Genomic DNA, 17,201 nt, shown 5'->3' with positions numbered 1-17,201 from the left:
GTTGAAAGAATCAAGTTAAATACAAAGTAAGATGAAAAGAAACCAGCATCTGGTATGTAAGTAAAAAGAGCCAAAGAGTTATTCATGAAGTAGATATGCAACAATATTCCTGATTGTTGACAAGCAGCAAACCTAAAAGGAACCCTTTGCTATTGGTTTTACTGGTTGTACTCAGCAAAATTTCCCTTGATACATCTGAGAGTGAGATCAAAATCAGATTTAAAAATCAAAAGGATGTTAATTTACAATGTAGCTGATTTTCTCCTTTATGAAAAGTAACACATCATGTAATAGACATTTTCTTTAATATATTTTTTCTTTTTCTTTGATAATACCACTCACACAAAAATGACAAAAAAATACATTTTCTTAGTATGCCAAAAGTAAAATTAAGACATAAAAAGATTTCTTCAAAGTAAAGATTCTACAATTAACATAAGATGTCTCCTCATGTTTTGCAAACAAGTCACAATAAAATTATATTTAAGGTATTTTACTTCTGAAAATAGTTACTTCAAACTGGGGTCCAATTAGGTATTCTCAAGTTTCAAGATAATTCTTTTCTTTTTAAGTGTAGTCTAAAATAAACATTTATTTGCTCAATTATGTAGGAAACTATATTAAAATCAAATGCTTCTATAAAATGTAGATGCCCAAAAATGTTTTCTGAATTACTGTTTTATTCATGCAGCGACTACTCTAAACTGACATCCATTAACATTCAACAAGCTGGTAAGCATGCCCAACAGCGTTTAGGAAGTCATAGCCTTTGTCAGAAGGACAACCATAGGTCATCTGCCACTAGGCTTCTGGTGAATGCTTTTGTGAGTTATAAAGAAATCCTCCTCTTGTGCAGTGATTACTTTCACTTAAGAGATATTTCAGTAGAAGACACAATTTTCTTAATTTGTTTTTAATTGACAATTTGATTTGACCTCAGGAAAATTATATGTTGAGAAGAATTAGGACGAAATAACAAGTGGATTTAGAGAATAAATAACTTTGTTTGTTTGTTTGTTTGTTTATTTATTTATTTTTGAGATGGAGTCTTGCTCTATCACCCAGTCTGGAGTATAGTGGTATGATCTCAGTTCACTGCAACCTTCAGCTCTCAGGTTCAAATTATTCTCCTGCCTCAGCCTCCTCAGTAGCTGGGATTACAGGCACCTGAGACCACGCCCAGCTAATTTTTGTATTTTTAGTAGAGAAGGGGTTTCATCATGTTGGCCAGGCTGGTCTCAAACTCCTGACCTCAAGTGATCTGCCCGCCTTGGCCTCCCAAATTGCTGGGATTACATATGTGAGCCACTGTGCCAGGCCATAAATCATGTATTTTAAGGGTCAAATACTTTTTTGGAGTGTTGATAAAAATCATACTGTTGATTGCACAAGTTATGTGAGTCCATGTAGTAGTCAGTCCTATATTTGCACTGCAAATACATGAATTATTTACTAATGTCAGCTATCAGTGTGTATAAATATACTAGGCAACAATGTCTTTAATGTTCGTTGTTTCCCTCACGCATTGAACTATAAGTCTCATGAGATAATGGGACTTCTCAATTTGGTTCTTTCAAGAAGAAATAATGATGTTGAATGTTTTTCAAGAAGAAATAATGATGTCAATATACAGAAGGCATTAATTAGGTTATATTGTTAAATTATAAATGAATCTGTCTTTAAATCTATTTCAAAATTGTCATGATACTTCCTAACATTTATGTCATTATGCCATTGTAAATATATAATGAAGAAAATTGGAATATCTATATTATACTTAAATGCAAATATATACATAATTTTTTTATAATTTGGCATACTAGTTGCAAAATAGATCAAGATTTATAATATATGTTTTAAGGTGGGAAAGTAATAGTAACCTAAAAAAATAGAGACCCAAGAGATGGTTTCTCATGATAGTTAAAAACATAAAAACTAATTAAAAATAAAAGTGTAAATGCATATATTTATTATTATGAAATAATGATTCAGACAGGTGATTCCGTTAATAGTCATATAAAATTTAAATGATAAAATTCATTAACATTTAATTATTTGTGGTCAAAAATTTCTATCAATTTTATGATCTCTTTATTATATAAGAGTTATAAGCCTAAATAGGATATAATGATTATAGTTTTTTTCACATTTAAGTAATGTCAGAATGAAAACAATTTCAATCCACAATGATATTAATATTTTTAAATGGTAAATTATCTTCTATATAGAAAAGTGGAAATTTCCTGACTTTTCTCTTGAAATTGCACAACTAACATAATTATTTTTCATATAAAATAAAGTTTATCACAAGTTTTAATAAAATTACTCTAAAACTGAATTATTATATAAATGAATTTTACATTTTCCTCATTGGCATATTTAAATTACCAAGTGAATCGTTATTTAGAAGAATAAACTAGCCATAGTTGCCTGGTATTTTTTCTTATCCATTTCCATTTGATGTACTCAACAGCATGGTTATGTATAAAGCTGGAGAAGGTGAGCAACTGCCCCTACGACAGGGTATCATGTTCATTACAAAACCAAATTTCAGAACAATTTTTGCAAATCATGCATGTATTTTTAAAAATCTTATTTCCAAGGAAGGTACACAACAGCTCATACAATATAGTTTGTGTGTTTCTTAAAGCCCCCAATGTCTCACCTTTTAAGTGCTCTAAATACATCTGGCATGAAAGGGTTTCCCAAGGAAAAAGCACTGATAGAGCAGACACAAGGGACTACTGATCCCATAGATATCACTAAGAAACAAGAAGTACTTCAAATGAAAGGCCATACTGAACACAAGACCACTGAGGAAGTAAAGCTTGCTGAGCCACGGTGGTAGCCAAAAGTAACAAAAATTAAATCATAATTAGAATGTAAAACTTGGAGGCCATTCTGAAAGATAAAGGTTATCGGCTTGGCTAGATTCTTATTTCACATTTGTAAAAATTTGTATCACCTCAAAAACGTTCTGGCCAACCAATCCGCATATTATGAAAACTCTTCATTTCAACAATGATTAGTCATTTATAATATTGATAATAATAAGCCATTAATTTTAATTATACCAATACTCACACATTACATTCACTAAGCTAATTAACAAATCATCTCATGTTAATCAAAATTAAAGAAAGCTGAAATGCTTGTAGTACTAACTGCTAAACTGTGGCCTTCCTCATAAATTCTATATGACATTCTCCAATGCTCAAATACTGCTTCTTGAGAAAGCTGATTGCACAAGGATATAATTTCAAGTAACATATGTATACACAAAATATTACACTGTATGAATTATGGGGTTTTACAGTAAATTATTACCATAAAAACACAAATGAAACCCATATTATTTTGAATAATAACATGAGTAGGTGATATTGGGGAAGAAAAGTATTGAAAGGGGTACATTGTACTTTTATGAAATGGAACATGACAACAAAATACTTGACAAGACAATCTAAAATAGATTATAAAAGATTATTTAAAAGATCAATTATTGGTATTATTTATTATTTGTTATATTATTAATATAAATACATATTTATATTCCCTAAGCTAAAATTTGATAGCTAGCTATAAAATACATTTTTATAACTCTATGATCCAATCCCTTTATTACTTAGTTTTGATAGACCCTTTTTTTTGTATGGCAGTAAGGAAATCAGCTATTTTGAGAAGATAGTACAACCTTCCACCTGCTACATTTCCTTATATATTGTTTTCTATAAAGTTAAATCTTTCCTTCTAAAGGTGAGGATAGCTTAATCCTGAGACAGTGATCACCTTCAAACTATTTTTCAAAGTTTAAAGAGTATCATGTTTCAAATCAATGGTTCTCTAAATATGGGTGCCCTTTTGTCTACAGTCCCAAGGCTGCAGTTTGTAGTATTTGAAGTTATTTTGCTGAAAGCAAGGTCCTTATTAATAATGTCCACTGTATCTGTTGTTCTATTTTTGGTTTGTTATTTGATTCTCCATCATGAAAATGAACATTATATCTATAGATAAAATACGTTTCTAAACAATTTGTGTAAATGTCTATTCAGTAAAGATTTAATAATTCCTTTAGGGGAGCTGAAAATGTGTGGAATATTTCAATGGAGGAAAAAATTTCTGGAAATTAACCTATGTATTTATAGATTATTGTATAAAACTTTCAAAAAATAGAAGAGATATCTAAAATGATTAAATATATTTCTTACAAAATCACTATAAGACAAGCTTTATACGTTTATAGCTAATAATTATAAGATGACTAGAATCTACTAGCACATTAACACACATTCATATTACTTAACTTTAATGAAACAGTAGAGATGGAATTTGATTTTTAGCTAGAATTTTTACAGCTACAGAAGCTATTATAGATACGTATTAATAAATCCTAAAATATGGACAACAATATTACCAAATTGCTTTGTGGTAGCCAAGATCACAGTGTTATTTGTGAACCTGTGCATGCTTTCTAATAACAAATGTAGGGTTTATTCTTTAAAAATGTTACATTGTGTAAATATTTTTATCTTAAGTTCTACAACTACTAGGTTCAACTATACTTTTTACTGCATATGTCTATAATAGAGTTCTGGGCATCCATTTAACTTTGACAAGCTTAAGAGTATTTTGGAAAAATGTTATGGCCTATCTCTTTCTCTATCTATGATATATTTATTCATCTATTTATTGATTATCTATCCTTGGTTATTATTTATGGCTAGAATTTTAAGTATACAAAGGAGTAGAGTCAAATTAAACTAAATTACTTCTGATCTTTCTTTGAAAACTAAGACATTAAGAATATTAGCTATGGCTATTAGATTCTTTATTTAACAGTAGTTAAATTAGTCAGCTTAGCATACTTAAAAAACCATCTATAAAATTCAATATTCATATCATTATTTGAAAGCATTTTTTTAAAATTAAAATAGTAATATTTAAATGTTTATTTAAATATTATTTGATATTAAGATAACAATGTGAGAATATTCTGATAGTGCTTTGGAATTCTCTTGGGAGATTTCAGTGTATGCTGGTTTACATTAGCCTAATCTTTTAGTACATTACTTTAGTCATATTCACATCCAATACTGCCTGAGGATTGGAAAAAAATCTCTAGATGACAGTTTTTTTTTTAATTACAAGTAACCTATTGGTAATATAATCTCCATTTACATTCCTTGGGCCTTGAGATGGAGAAATTAAAACCTCCTGAGAGTAATTCAGTTAGCTACATTTCTAAAAAAAAAAAAAAAGGCATACCTTTTCTGGGACTATGTAAAGTTTTACCCTTTTGATATATATTTACCAAAAACAGTAGATTGAGAGTTTTTTTAAGATAAAGAAATTATATAAAAAAGGAAGGAAGGAATGACAGAGGAAGGAAGGGCCTCCAATCAAGGTTCTCCTTATTAAAAGATATTCATTTGCTCACACAACATGTATTAATGATTTATTATGGATTTAATTCATGAGAATTAAAGAATACAAAAACCATTTTATTAGTGAAGTGGAGAATGTGTTACCACACTATATTATCTATAAATAATAAATTTTACAGAAAATGATAATACCTTAAAGGTATTTTTATAAAAAGCAATTTTCAATAATAAATGTTGAATTAATTCATCTAATGTAAGTTATTTTACATGGGCACGTGAGACATTTTATCAATATACTCAACATTAAGTTACCTACTTTACAAATACAAATAAACATCTTTTCAGATCATATTATCAAGACCATTTTGCACATAAGCAAAACCTTTAGCCATTTATTCAGTCATTTGGGGGCTGTAGGGAATTAAGTAGTTTACCCACAAAGGTTGAGAGCTAGCATTGCTCTGCCTCTTTACTAGGCCAGACACTAAATGTCTAAAATGTTGGTCCCCATCCCGAACACTTTGGTTTGGATTTGCCCACTGAAGTTGTTTTCAACAAGAACATTTAGTTACTCACATGTTGATTACTCAACTGACAAAGTCAGAGATATTTTTTCAGTTTATAAATTACTTGATCTCATTGTTGAGTTTTGATACTGTTGACCACTTTCTCTCCCTTAAGGGAAAATAACCCCTCTGATTTTTCTGACACACCTTCTTGCTTTTTAAACTGATGTTTCTGCTTAGTCTTTTTGGTGAACTACATTCTTTAATGTCAAGTGCTTAAGTGCTCAGCATTCCTTACTGTTCTCTTCTCAGTTCTAGCACTTGTTCAGCCATGCAATACTCTAAGCTGGACTTCAATTAATGTTCATATTATAATAATCCCTACTTATTTATAGTTATTCTGGATTATCTCACTGGATGCACATGAATCTGTCTTTTCTCTACATATTTAATAGATGGTGAAAAGTAAACTTGATTTCATATCCAAAATTGAATGTAACAATTTGTTCAGCTAATTATAAAGCCTCCTCTAACATGCTGAATTATATACTATCTACCAAATCCTAATCTAGAAAACTACTAATATGTCAAAACATTTACATGAAAGTTGAGTTAATGTTATTGCATGCATCTTTATTATGGCAGTTGTCATCCAGAAATTCTGAAACATCCCTATAACAGTTGCATAAATCTCAACCGTTCATTGTTATATTTATCTCTATATTTGGTATTATATACACCCTATAAAGAATTCAAATCGAGTTAGTGGGTGCAGCGCACCAACATGGCACATGTATACATATGTAACTAACCTGCACAATGTGCACATGTACCCTAAAACTTAAAAGTATAATAAAAAAAAAATAAAAATAAAAAAAGGAAAAAAAATGGCAGAGGGAAAAAAAAAGAATTCAAATGAAACTAAAAGTTAATGGAATTTTAAATTGAGAAATTTAAAATTTAGAGACTAAAAAACTGAGTTTGTAATATTACATTTGAAAAATAAGAATACATATATTGCTATTTTATATAAGTAAAACTATTCTATAGAACAGAATTCAGTAGTGATGGGTGAAAATCCATTCAAATTTTCTTGACCTTTGTACACTTTCACTTTCTACTTAAATTATAGTGAATCAAGAAATATGTCAAGTTGACATAATAGTCAGTTATTTATGAATGTGAATCTACTGTAAAAAGTCACTTTTCTGCCCCTGCACAGTCATATTTATTTGACGTGCTTGTTATTGCTGTTGTGAGAATTGCATTTCTTCAAAGAGTATCAAATACACAAAGTTTCAGTATAAATCTAGTTGTATATTTTTAAACCTAATTTAATTCAAATGGGTGGAAAAAGCAATCCCTGAAAAATAAATGCTTCTGAAATCATCCCTATAAACATTATGTAATTAATCACGGAAGACGGGAGGGAAGAGGGGAACAAAAATAAACCAAGCTTGCAGCATACTCAGCATTAATCATTAGGGCAGTTTGCTCTCTGATCCACTTTCTCGTAGTTTTTTGCTGCCTACTACCCGAGAGTCATGTAAACTCTGTTTAAAGGTTATGATTCCCCTAAACTCCTCAATAGATAACTTCACACTGTGAAATGTTGTTTTCTATATAAGATATTCTTTAGCCATGAAACTACTGATACCAGCTGGTCTGAAGGACCCCATGAGGAGCTGACTCACCACAGAATGCATTTTCCACATACTGATAATTACATCCCTCTGACACCAACCAATCAATAACTCCAATTTTCTATCCCCTCACACTCCATGACCTCCTTGAAAATCCCAGCCAGGAACTCCTTGAGGAGAAAGATTTGAAGGTCTCGTTCCATCTTGACACTGGGCCACCCTGCAATCTATAACTCTTTCTCTGCTACAAACCCTTCTGTCTCAGTGTATTGGTCTGTTACTATGCAGTAGGCATTCGCACGTGTTGGTCCTGTAACATTTCCTCATGGCTTTGAGCAGTTGATAAAAGGAAACTCTGCATATCTCAAATAAATGGACACAGAGAAAGAAACAAATTTAAAAATGATCAATCAAGGTATGAGGATGGGTTATATAAATTGCTGTTTAGAGAAGGCTATGTGTAGATATTAAATTATTAGGTTTGGGAAAAATTAGAAGTCATAGTTTGATGGCTGTTTATCCTGGGTGCCTCACATATTTTCTCATAGCCATAGCTTTAAGATAGCAGATTAGATGAAACTCATTACTATTCAACAAACTATTCAAGCTGTAAAACTAGCAGTGATTTTTGATACCTCACTTTTTCTAACCCTCCTTATCCAACCCATCAACAAGTTTTATTCACTGTACCTTCAAAGTAAACACAAAGGTGCTCACTTCTCATCAGCTTCACTACTTCCTTGGCAGGAGAGATGATTCTAAAGAATAAAGGACAAAGAAGGGACCTCTTTTACTATGGACTAAGTATGACACCTGAATTAAAATTCAAATTGTTAATCTATAAGACCACACTTGATATGGCCCTGCTCCATCTCTGAGAGCTCACCTCCTCTCATGTGTTTTATTGCTGACTTGCTCACAAAATCTGCAGGCCAGGAGTCTCAGCATGACTTAGCTGTGTAATTTGCTTAACTCTCACAAAGTGGCAATCAAGGTGTCAGCCAGACTGCATTTTTATTTAGAGGTGACAGTTCATGAGTTTTATAATATAGGCAGGCCGGTGGCAAGGAGCTGTGGGCAATTTGTAAAATCCAAAAATATTTCTAATCATGAACCGGCAAGGAGTTTAATTCTGCTAACAACCTGAATGGACTTGCAAGCAAATTCTTCCAAATTTGAGCCCCCAGATAGTAATGTAGTCTGGCCAACATCTTGATGGTAGCCTTGTGAGACCTTGAGTAAATGACTGAACTAAGAAGTCTCCAGAATCCTTACTCAAGAAATGTGAAATAATAAATTTGTTGTTTTAAGCTGCCAACTTAGTGGTAATTTATTATAAAGCAAGAGAAGACCACCATAGACTTAAACTACTTCTGTTTCTTTATTGTACTTTAATTCTTTACTTCTTTCATTACTTCATTCATTTTTTTCTTCTTCCAAAAAAATGATGTTAAGCATTGTCTGTGTTCCAGCCAGTGATTTAGGTCCTAGAGGTCCTCATATTTGGGCCAGACATTGACATTTTTTAACAAACTCAGGCTTAATAATATATTTATATTTCAACTAATTTTAGAAATAATTTAAGAAAAGTAACCATGGGAATGCATATTTAAAATGTGAGTGAAATAACTACAAAGAAAAAGAAAATAATAAATATATGAGGAATATTACTAAGAAGTATTATTCAGTATCTCTTATAGTCAGTAAGAGAGATTTCTTGAATAATTAGTATTGGTTTGAAAATTCTACAGTGATGTGAAATTTAGGCTTCCAAGACTTTGGACAGTTATCTCTTTACTCCTCTACAGTGATCTACTGGAAGCTTAAGGGTTTAACTAGTGTTTGTTTTCTGGTTTGATACTTAATTGCAAGCATTTTGATTTAAGAAGTTTTTAAAACTTTTCATCATTTTAGCCTTAAAACAAGCATTAGATTTTTTGTTTTCGTCAACTGTTAATCAATAACCCTCTTACTGAGTTTTATTTAAGTCAAAACAAATGATTCCGTTAGTCAACTGTGAATCAAAACCCCTCTTACTGGCCGGGCGCGGTGGCTCACGCCTGTAATCCCAGCACTTTGGGAGGCCGAGGCGGGCGGATCACGAGGTCAGGAGATCGAGACCATCCTGGCTAACACGGTGAAACCCCGTCTCTACTAAAAATACAAAAAATTAGCCGGGCGTGGTAGTGGGCGCCTGTAGTCCCAGCTACTCGGGAGGCTGAGGCAGGAGAATGGCGTGAACCCGGGAGGTGGAGCTTGCAGTGAGCCGAGATCGCGCCACTGCACTCCAGCCTGGGCGACAAAGCAAGACTCCGTCTCAAAAAAAAAAAAAACCCTCTTACTGAGTTTTATTTAAGTCAAAATAAATGATTCCTTTTAGGAATATTTTAATTCTTGTGTTATTATAAACTGAGCTTAAAATATGCTAAGCATATATAACTCATTCTAAGAAGCAGCATGAAATACTAAAAAGAATAAGGGCCCCACTACTAAATTATTTGCACTCTTTCCCAGTATCTGTCACTTATTAGCATGGAAACTTTTGGCAAGTATTTCAATTTACTACAGCCTTGGTTGCTTCCTGATGAAAGATATTAAATATAACAGATGCCAATAAAATTACTATTAGCTTGTATATAAATGCAAAATATAAGTAGTAAAATGCTGAACTAACTATATTACCTATAAATTAGAATTTTCTTCAAATATGCCTTCTAAATGCCACCAGATTAGTCATCTCCATAAAAGAGACTTAGCTTGAGTCTTACTTTGGCTACTTAAGAAATGCCAATAGTGATGAAATTAAGAAATGCTTGAAGCCTGGTGAACAGTGTACATCACAGAATATAGAAAAAAAGGAAGAGATTTTTTTTATTAATCACTCAGCATGGAATTCTGGGCTGACAATGAGATTAGGCTATTCATATATGAAGAGTGAATTCTTGAGAAATAATAGACCAAGAACTTGGGATTTGGTAGGGTTACTAGAAAAACAGATATGGCAATCCTCAAAGCTGCTAGCAATTTCAGTTGATTTTTCTGGTTGAAAAGCTCTAGCCGATGACCACAAATCAATTACAGTTAACTTATTTTTCCCCACTGTTCAAAGATTGGACTTGAACAGCAAGGGGCTTGTTTCTATGAACAGAGGGTATCACGAATAACTGAGAAAGTTATTCTCTCTGTAGGGAGCATTGGCAAATTGAAATAGTGCAGAAAAAAAATACTTTAAAAAACTTGGGGAAAATTCTAGACAGTTTATTTAAACAAATATCCAATTATTTATCTGAAAATGTTTAGATTCAATCTCAGTAAAAAAAATCAATCTCAATATTTATCTCTTTCTATATTTTTACACCTAAATTTATTACATGTAATAAAGCCAGATTATTTAAACTGTCATCACTGTAAGAAAATAGCTCATTTCCCAATATATTACTAAAATTAAATAGTCACAGTACATTTAGAATTTTAAGAGTACACAGAGTATTTGATAGTGCTGTGTGTACTTTTAAGTACAGAGTAAGTTATTAGCAAAATGTCATAAAGTGAAATACACAAAAATCAAAAACACACAGAGTAAATTTTTAGCAGAATGTCATAAAGTAAAATAATTGGAATTCATTTGATTTATTCCCATATTATTAGATGGTTTTCTAAAAAGGAAATATTCTGAATTCTGTTGAGATAGAAATTTAAATTGCTTACATTTATGTAGTACAGTTGGATGCAAATGGGGAGGAAGAGGAGATTTAAAATAGGAGGTTTATGTTGAATAAACACTCTTCCTCTTATTTAAATTTTGGCTTTGAGATGTGATGGTCATTTTACATTTCCCAGTCTCCACTGTTTTTGAGATAAAAATGCTGACAATTATTGTCCAATAAAATTACAACACAACAATGAAGTAATGGCAATGTAAGGTGATTGGTAACCGAAAAGCGTACTTTAAATACTAATCTCAAAATAGTTTATATGTTTTGTAAGCATTTATATAGGGTTGTATATATATCCCTTTAAGTTTTCTGAGTATGAGTAATTATAATTCTGTGTTTGAAGTATTTTTCTTCTTTAACATGTAATTTTATGATCATTTCATTGGTCATTACATCTTATATAATAATCAATATTTTTAAAAATGAAATCATGATTTCTAAGCCATTTGTATAACTTTAGTAACACCGGTCAAAATTTTTCATAAAAGGCTTGAGAATAGACAAACACTTTCATATAGTCTATATTTAGATCAATAACCTGTGTGATACTTTGTGACTATAAAGAAAAGTGACACTTTTTAATCATATTAGTTGACAAAATATAATATTAAAAATCTACTGCTAAGGAGCTAAAATAAACAATATTACTTGAGTGAATGCTCCTATAATATTTTTATGTGTAATTGGAACAAAATAAAAATTATATTTCAAATAAGGTGATTTTTTGTTGCTCAAAAAATGATTTTGCCATAGGCAGTATTTTCATAGAATAAATGGAGAGGCCTATTAAAGACTGTTTTCACAAATTGAATTTTAGAAAATAACATTTAGATATTTAATTGTGCCTAGATGTACTTTGGTATTACATCTTTATTTGTTAATGATTGGAGACATAAATGAACTGCAAACATAGATATTATCTCTATAGTATCACCAAAAGTAATGAGATAGTACTTTAAGTTAGTCTCATAAGTAAGAGTTAAAGTAGAGAAAAAAAAAGTTTTTCTCAAAATTGATCATTACTTCCCTACTGGTTATATATCATGATGCTTATAGTAGCAATTCTTAGTAGACAGTTTGTACAATATTACCATAGCAAAATGAACCTATAATATGTAATTTGAAAATGTTATTTATATAACATAATTATTATTAGCTAAATTTAAAAATTTAAATAATTACATTAAATGAATACACCTTATATTATTAATTATATTAAATGAATTAATATAACCATTAATTATATTGAATGAATACTGCCTTATATTCTCATCCATATCACCCTCACCTTTCAGCAAAATTCCATTGCAATAAGGCAATATAATTATTTAAAACTGATGCTAATCTCTACAACAAATTGTTCAAAATAGCCCATTCAGAAAAATACAGTATCATTTTAATTGCTAAACGTTTTTAATTCCAGGGAAACATAGATACAAATATAAATAAGAGAGAGCATTGACAGAGATAAAGACAGATGGAGAGAAGAGGGAGAGAGAGAGAGAAAGAGAATGTCTTGTTCCTCAGGCTTTTCTGTAATGTTAATCGATAAATCTGAACCAAGAAACATGGCCAGAATAGCCTCTAACTTATCACAGGCAAAACTAAACTATATATCAGAATATTTTCATTGCTGACATTTTGTAGAATTAATATATAATATTATGCATATGATTGGATAGAGGCTACCTTAAAAAGTCCTTCTATTGAATGGATTCCACCTGTAAAATAATGCCATAATTTGTGGTTTTAAATATGGCATCTTTTGGTGGCATATAGCCAGTCTGTAACTTATGATCATGGTGTTTTTGAGGTTGATCATGCAAAACACATATATTTGAACAGAACACTTCTATAATCTGCTACACTATTACTGATTCTCATCTAATAAAAATTAACATCATTTTTGAAAGTTTTTTCTCAATATTTATTTATTTATTCATTTCGAGACGGAGTTTTGCTCTTGTTGCCCAGGCTGGAGTGCAATGGCACTATCTCGACTCACTGCAACCTCCACCTCCGGGGTTCAAGCGATTCTACTGCCTCCGCCTCCTGAGTGGTTGGGATTACAGGCGTGCGCCACTACGTCTAGCTAATTTAGTATTTTTAGTAGAGATGGGGTTTCACCATGTGGGTCAGGCTGGTCTCGAACTCCTGACCTCAAGTGATCCACCCGCCTAGGACTCCCAATGTGCTGGGATTACAGGTGTGAGCCACCGCACCCGGCCTTCTCAATGTTGTTAAATAAATTAGTGATTAGTTTAATATTTAAGTTGCTGTCATTTTGTATTACAATAAAAATTTTTGAAAGATGTTATTTTTAACTAAAAAAAATAGTTGCACCTGGTAGACTTATTCAAGATGCATGACAGCTGGTATTAAACATTCAGGTCTCTGGTATTTTGATAACAAAAAATAATATGAACAATGGGCAGTGTTCTGTTCGAATGTCAAGGGTGAAGATAGTTAATTAGGCTGTTCAGATATCTGCAAAGCAGATGAAGCGAAACACAAATGAATGTAAGTAAACAATAAAACATTTCCTGGGAAGCAGTTCACGTGACTAAAATTCATAAATGCAGGCTAAGCGTAATATTTATCAATTATTTCTCTGGAGAATAATGTTAAAAAATGACACCATAGAAGTTTAAATAAACAAACATCTGCTTATTAAATCTATAGTAAAAAATCTCAAGAAATATTTATTGATGTGGTAAAAATAAATAAGAAATGTTTGATAATAACTTGATATTATCAAGTTATTGATAAAAAATGAAATATTGTAAACACATTTTCTTCTGCAGAAATCACTTAACATAATTACTATATGACATTTATTTAAGTATCATTAATTCCGAAGAAAGGATTTTAGAGACTAAAACATGTTAAAGGTGTTATGTGCATGTTTATTTTGTTCTTCTAATTCCTTGAGGAGTTAAGTTCAGTTATTGACTTGACCTCTTTTCTCTTTTTTAAGGTAAACATTTACCACCATAAACTTCTCTTTTAGTATCCCCTTGCTGCATCCCACAAGTTTTGGGATATTGTAGTTTTCTTATTATCTCAAGATATTTGCTAATTTTTCTTGTGACTTTTTCTTTGACACATTAAGTGTGTGTTGTTTCATTTTCACATATTTGTGAATTTTCCAGTTTTCCTGTTGCTACTGCTTTTTCATTTCATTTCATTGTGGTCATAAGAGATGCTTGGAATAATTTCAATTTTCTTCAGTTCATTAAGATTTGTTTTGCGATTCAACATGTGATCTATTCTGAATAATATTCTATGTTTGCTTGGGAAGAACGCCTATTTAGGTGTTGTTAGATGGAGTATGTTTATGTTTGTAAGGTCCAATTGGTTTATAGTGTTGTTCTTATTCTGTTTTTCCTTATTGATCCATCTGGTAGATCTGCCCATTATTGGAAGTGAAATATTAAAGCCTCTCCTAATATGATATTACTATTTCTCCCTTAGCTTCTGTCAATGTTTGCTTCAAAAATTTAGAAAGCTCCACTATTAAGTGCACATATATTTACAATTATTATATTTTCCAGGTGAATGTTCTTTTTTTATGTTTTGTGACAGTTTTTGATTTGATATATAATTTGTCTGAAATAGGTATGTCCACCCCTGCTCTCTTTTGCTTGGCATCTTCATATAATACTAGTTTCTCTATCTTTTCAGCCTAATTGTGTCTTGATAGCTAAAATGAGATCCTCAGAGACAGCTTAGAGTTGGATTTCTGTAATCCATTAAACTGCCTCTGTGTCTATCAATTGAGAAGTTTAATCTACTTACATCTAAAATAATTACTGACAAAAAATAATCTATTACCATGTTTTAATTGTTTTCTGTATGTCTTGAAGTTATTTTACCCTCTTTTTTTGTCTTGCTGGTTTTCTATTTATTTACTTATTTATTTATTTATGTTGGTGACATGCTTTGACTTCTTTCTCATTCTTTTGTGTATCTTCTGTAGATATTTCATGATTGACTTGGTGATTACATAAAATATAATTCTAACAATCTATTTTTAACTTACAACGACTTAACTTCAGTGGCATACAAAAACTGTAGTCCCTTATTTCTCTGACACACATATGTGTTATTGATTAACAAATTACCTCTTTTTAGATGTATTCCCTAAAATAGTTTCATAGTTATTTTTATATTTTTGTCTTTTATATTCTATACCTGAATTAAAAGCAACTTATGTACTGCATCACAGTATTATAGGATCTGTATTTGTAAATATATCTATCTCCACAAGACAGCTTTATATTTTCTTATGTTTTTAAGCTCTCTAGTGACCATTGGATTCAACTTGAAAGGCTTCCTTTAGAAATTCTAAGAAAGGTGTAATGAAAATGAATTTCCTCAGATTTTCTTTACTTGAGGTCTTTCTCTCTTATTTTTGAAGAACAATTTTGTGGTATTTAGTATTCATAGTTAGCAGTTCTGTTTTGTTTTCCTTTTAGCACTTTTCATTTATTATTCCTCTCTTCTGCACCGCAAGATTTCTAATGGGACATTTGCTTATGATCTTAAGGAAGTTTCTTTTTATCTCATGAGTCACTTTCCACTGGCTTTTAAGATTTTCTCCTTGTCTTTGACTTTTTAAAGTATGAATATAATGGGTCTGATATGGTTTGGCTGTGTCCTCACCTAAAATCTCATCCTGAATTGTAATAATCTCCACTTGTAAAGTGCCGGACCAGGTAGAGGTAATAGAATCATGAGGGCGGTTTTTCCCATGCTGTTCTCGTGATAGTGAGTGAGTTCTCACGAGATCTGATGGGTTAAAAGGCGCTTCTCCTTCGCTCAGCTCTTGTTCTCTCTTCTGCCTCCTTGTGATCTCGTGTGTGTGTGGGACAGGAGATCTAGGTCTTTCTATTTTACCTTTTTGGTGATACCACTTCACCTCACCACTAACTTTTTACAAGGTACAACATCAATTTAAGAGAGGAAAGGTGGGAAAGGTGACCTTTTAAATAAATGGTGCTGGGGAAGTTGAATATCTACCAAATAACAAACACACATTCAAGCATCAAACCTTATGCAAAAATACATCATGAACTTAAACATAAAACCAAAACTTTGAGAAAAAATATAGGAGAAATTCTTCCATATCAAGGGCCAGTAGATGAATTCCCAGACTTAACACCAAAACTATGGTCATAAAAGAAAAAAATTATAATTTGGATCTTTTCAGGATTTAAAAAAAGATGTTTCTATATTCATTACTCTTAAAAGCATAAAAATACAAGATAGGTCTGCAGCAAAATATTTTCAAACCACGTATCTGACAATGGAGGAGTGTATTAAATAGACCAGGACGTCTCAAATGTAGCAGTAAGAAAAGCAAACAATCCAACTAAATAATGTGCTAAAAATGCAAAGGGACTTTGTACCAAAGAAAATATATATACAGCAAAAGTCACGTGAAAATATTTCAATATCATTCATCACAAATGTAAAACAAAATTAGATAATACTTCACACTTAAAATGGCTTAAATAAAAAATAGTGACAACATGAAACTGGCAGGGATGCAAGAAAACATCTTTTATATATTGCTGATGAATATATAAAATGGTACAGCAACTCTAGCAAAGCATTTGGCAACTTATTACAACTATCATGTGACCCATCAATTGTACTCCTGGACGTTTATCCCAGAGAAGTATAATTTTTCCATTGACATAAAAACCACTATATCTATCTGTCTGTCTATCTATCTATCTATCTATCTATCTATCTATCTATCTATCTATAGATATATACACATACACACATATAATTTTAATGCAATTGTATTGTTATCTATAATTGAGCTGTTAAATAGAGTAGCCTTGTGGTTGTTTAAATTAATTTAAAAATTAAAAAATTTAAGACAACTCACTAGGCACATTTCAAGTGCTTAATAATCACTTGTAGCTAGTAGTTTCACAT

At 31.3% G+C, this 17,201-nt stretch overlaps 1 long non-coding RNA gene across 1 annotated transcript in view; it reads right to left on the bottom strand.

Annotated features, from left to right (window-relative positions):
• LOC115933953 (uncharacterized) overlaps positions 1–16,000 on the bottom strand; it is a 103,538-nt gene extending 87,538 nt beyond the window's left edge. Inside the window, exons 1-2 of the long non-coding RNA XR_010132692.1 lie at positions 15,915–16,000; positions 8,224–8,291 (exon numbers count right to left, since the gene is read on the bottom strand). This is a non-coding gene — a long non-coding RNA (uncharacterized lncRNA). The remainder of the gene's footprint in view (positions 1–8,223; positions 8,292–15,914) is intronic.
• Positions 16,001–17,201: the final 1,201 nt, after the last annotated feature.

Source organism: Gorilla gorilla, chromosome 2 (assembly GCF_029281585.2).
Source record: "Gorilla gorilla gorilla isolate KB3781 chromosome 2, NHGRI_mGorGor1-v2.1_pri, whole genome shotgun sequence".
Taxonomy (NCBI): Eukaryota; Metazoa; Chordata; class Mammalia; order Primates; family Hominidae; genus Gorilla; species Gorilla gorilla.
The sequence above is the reverse complement of the archived record's forward strand: the minus strand, read 5'-3'. Positions and strand labels throughout refer to the sequence as shown.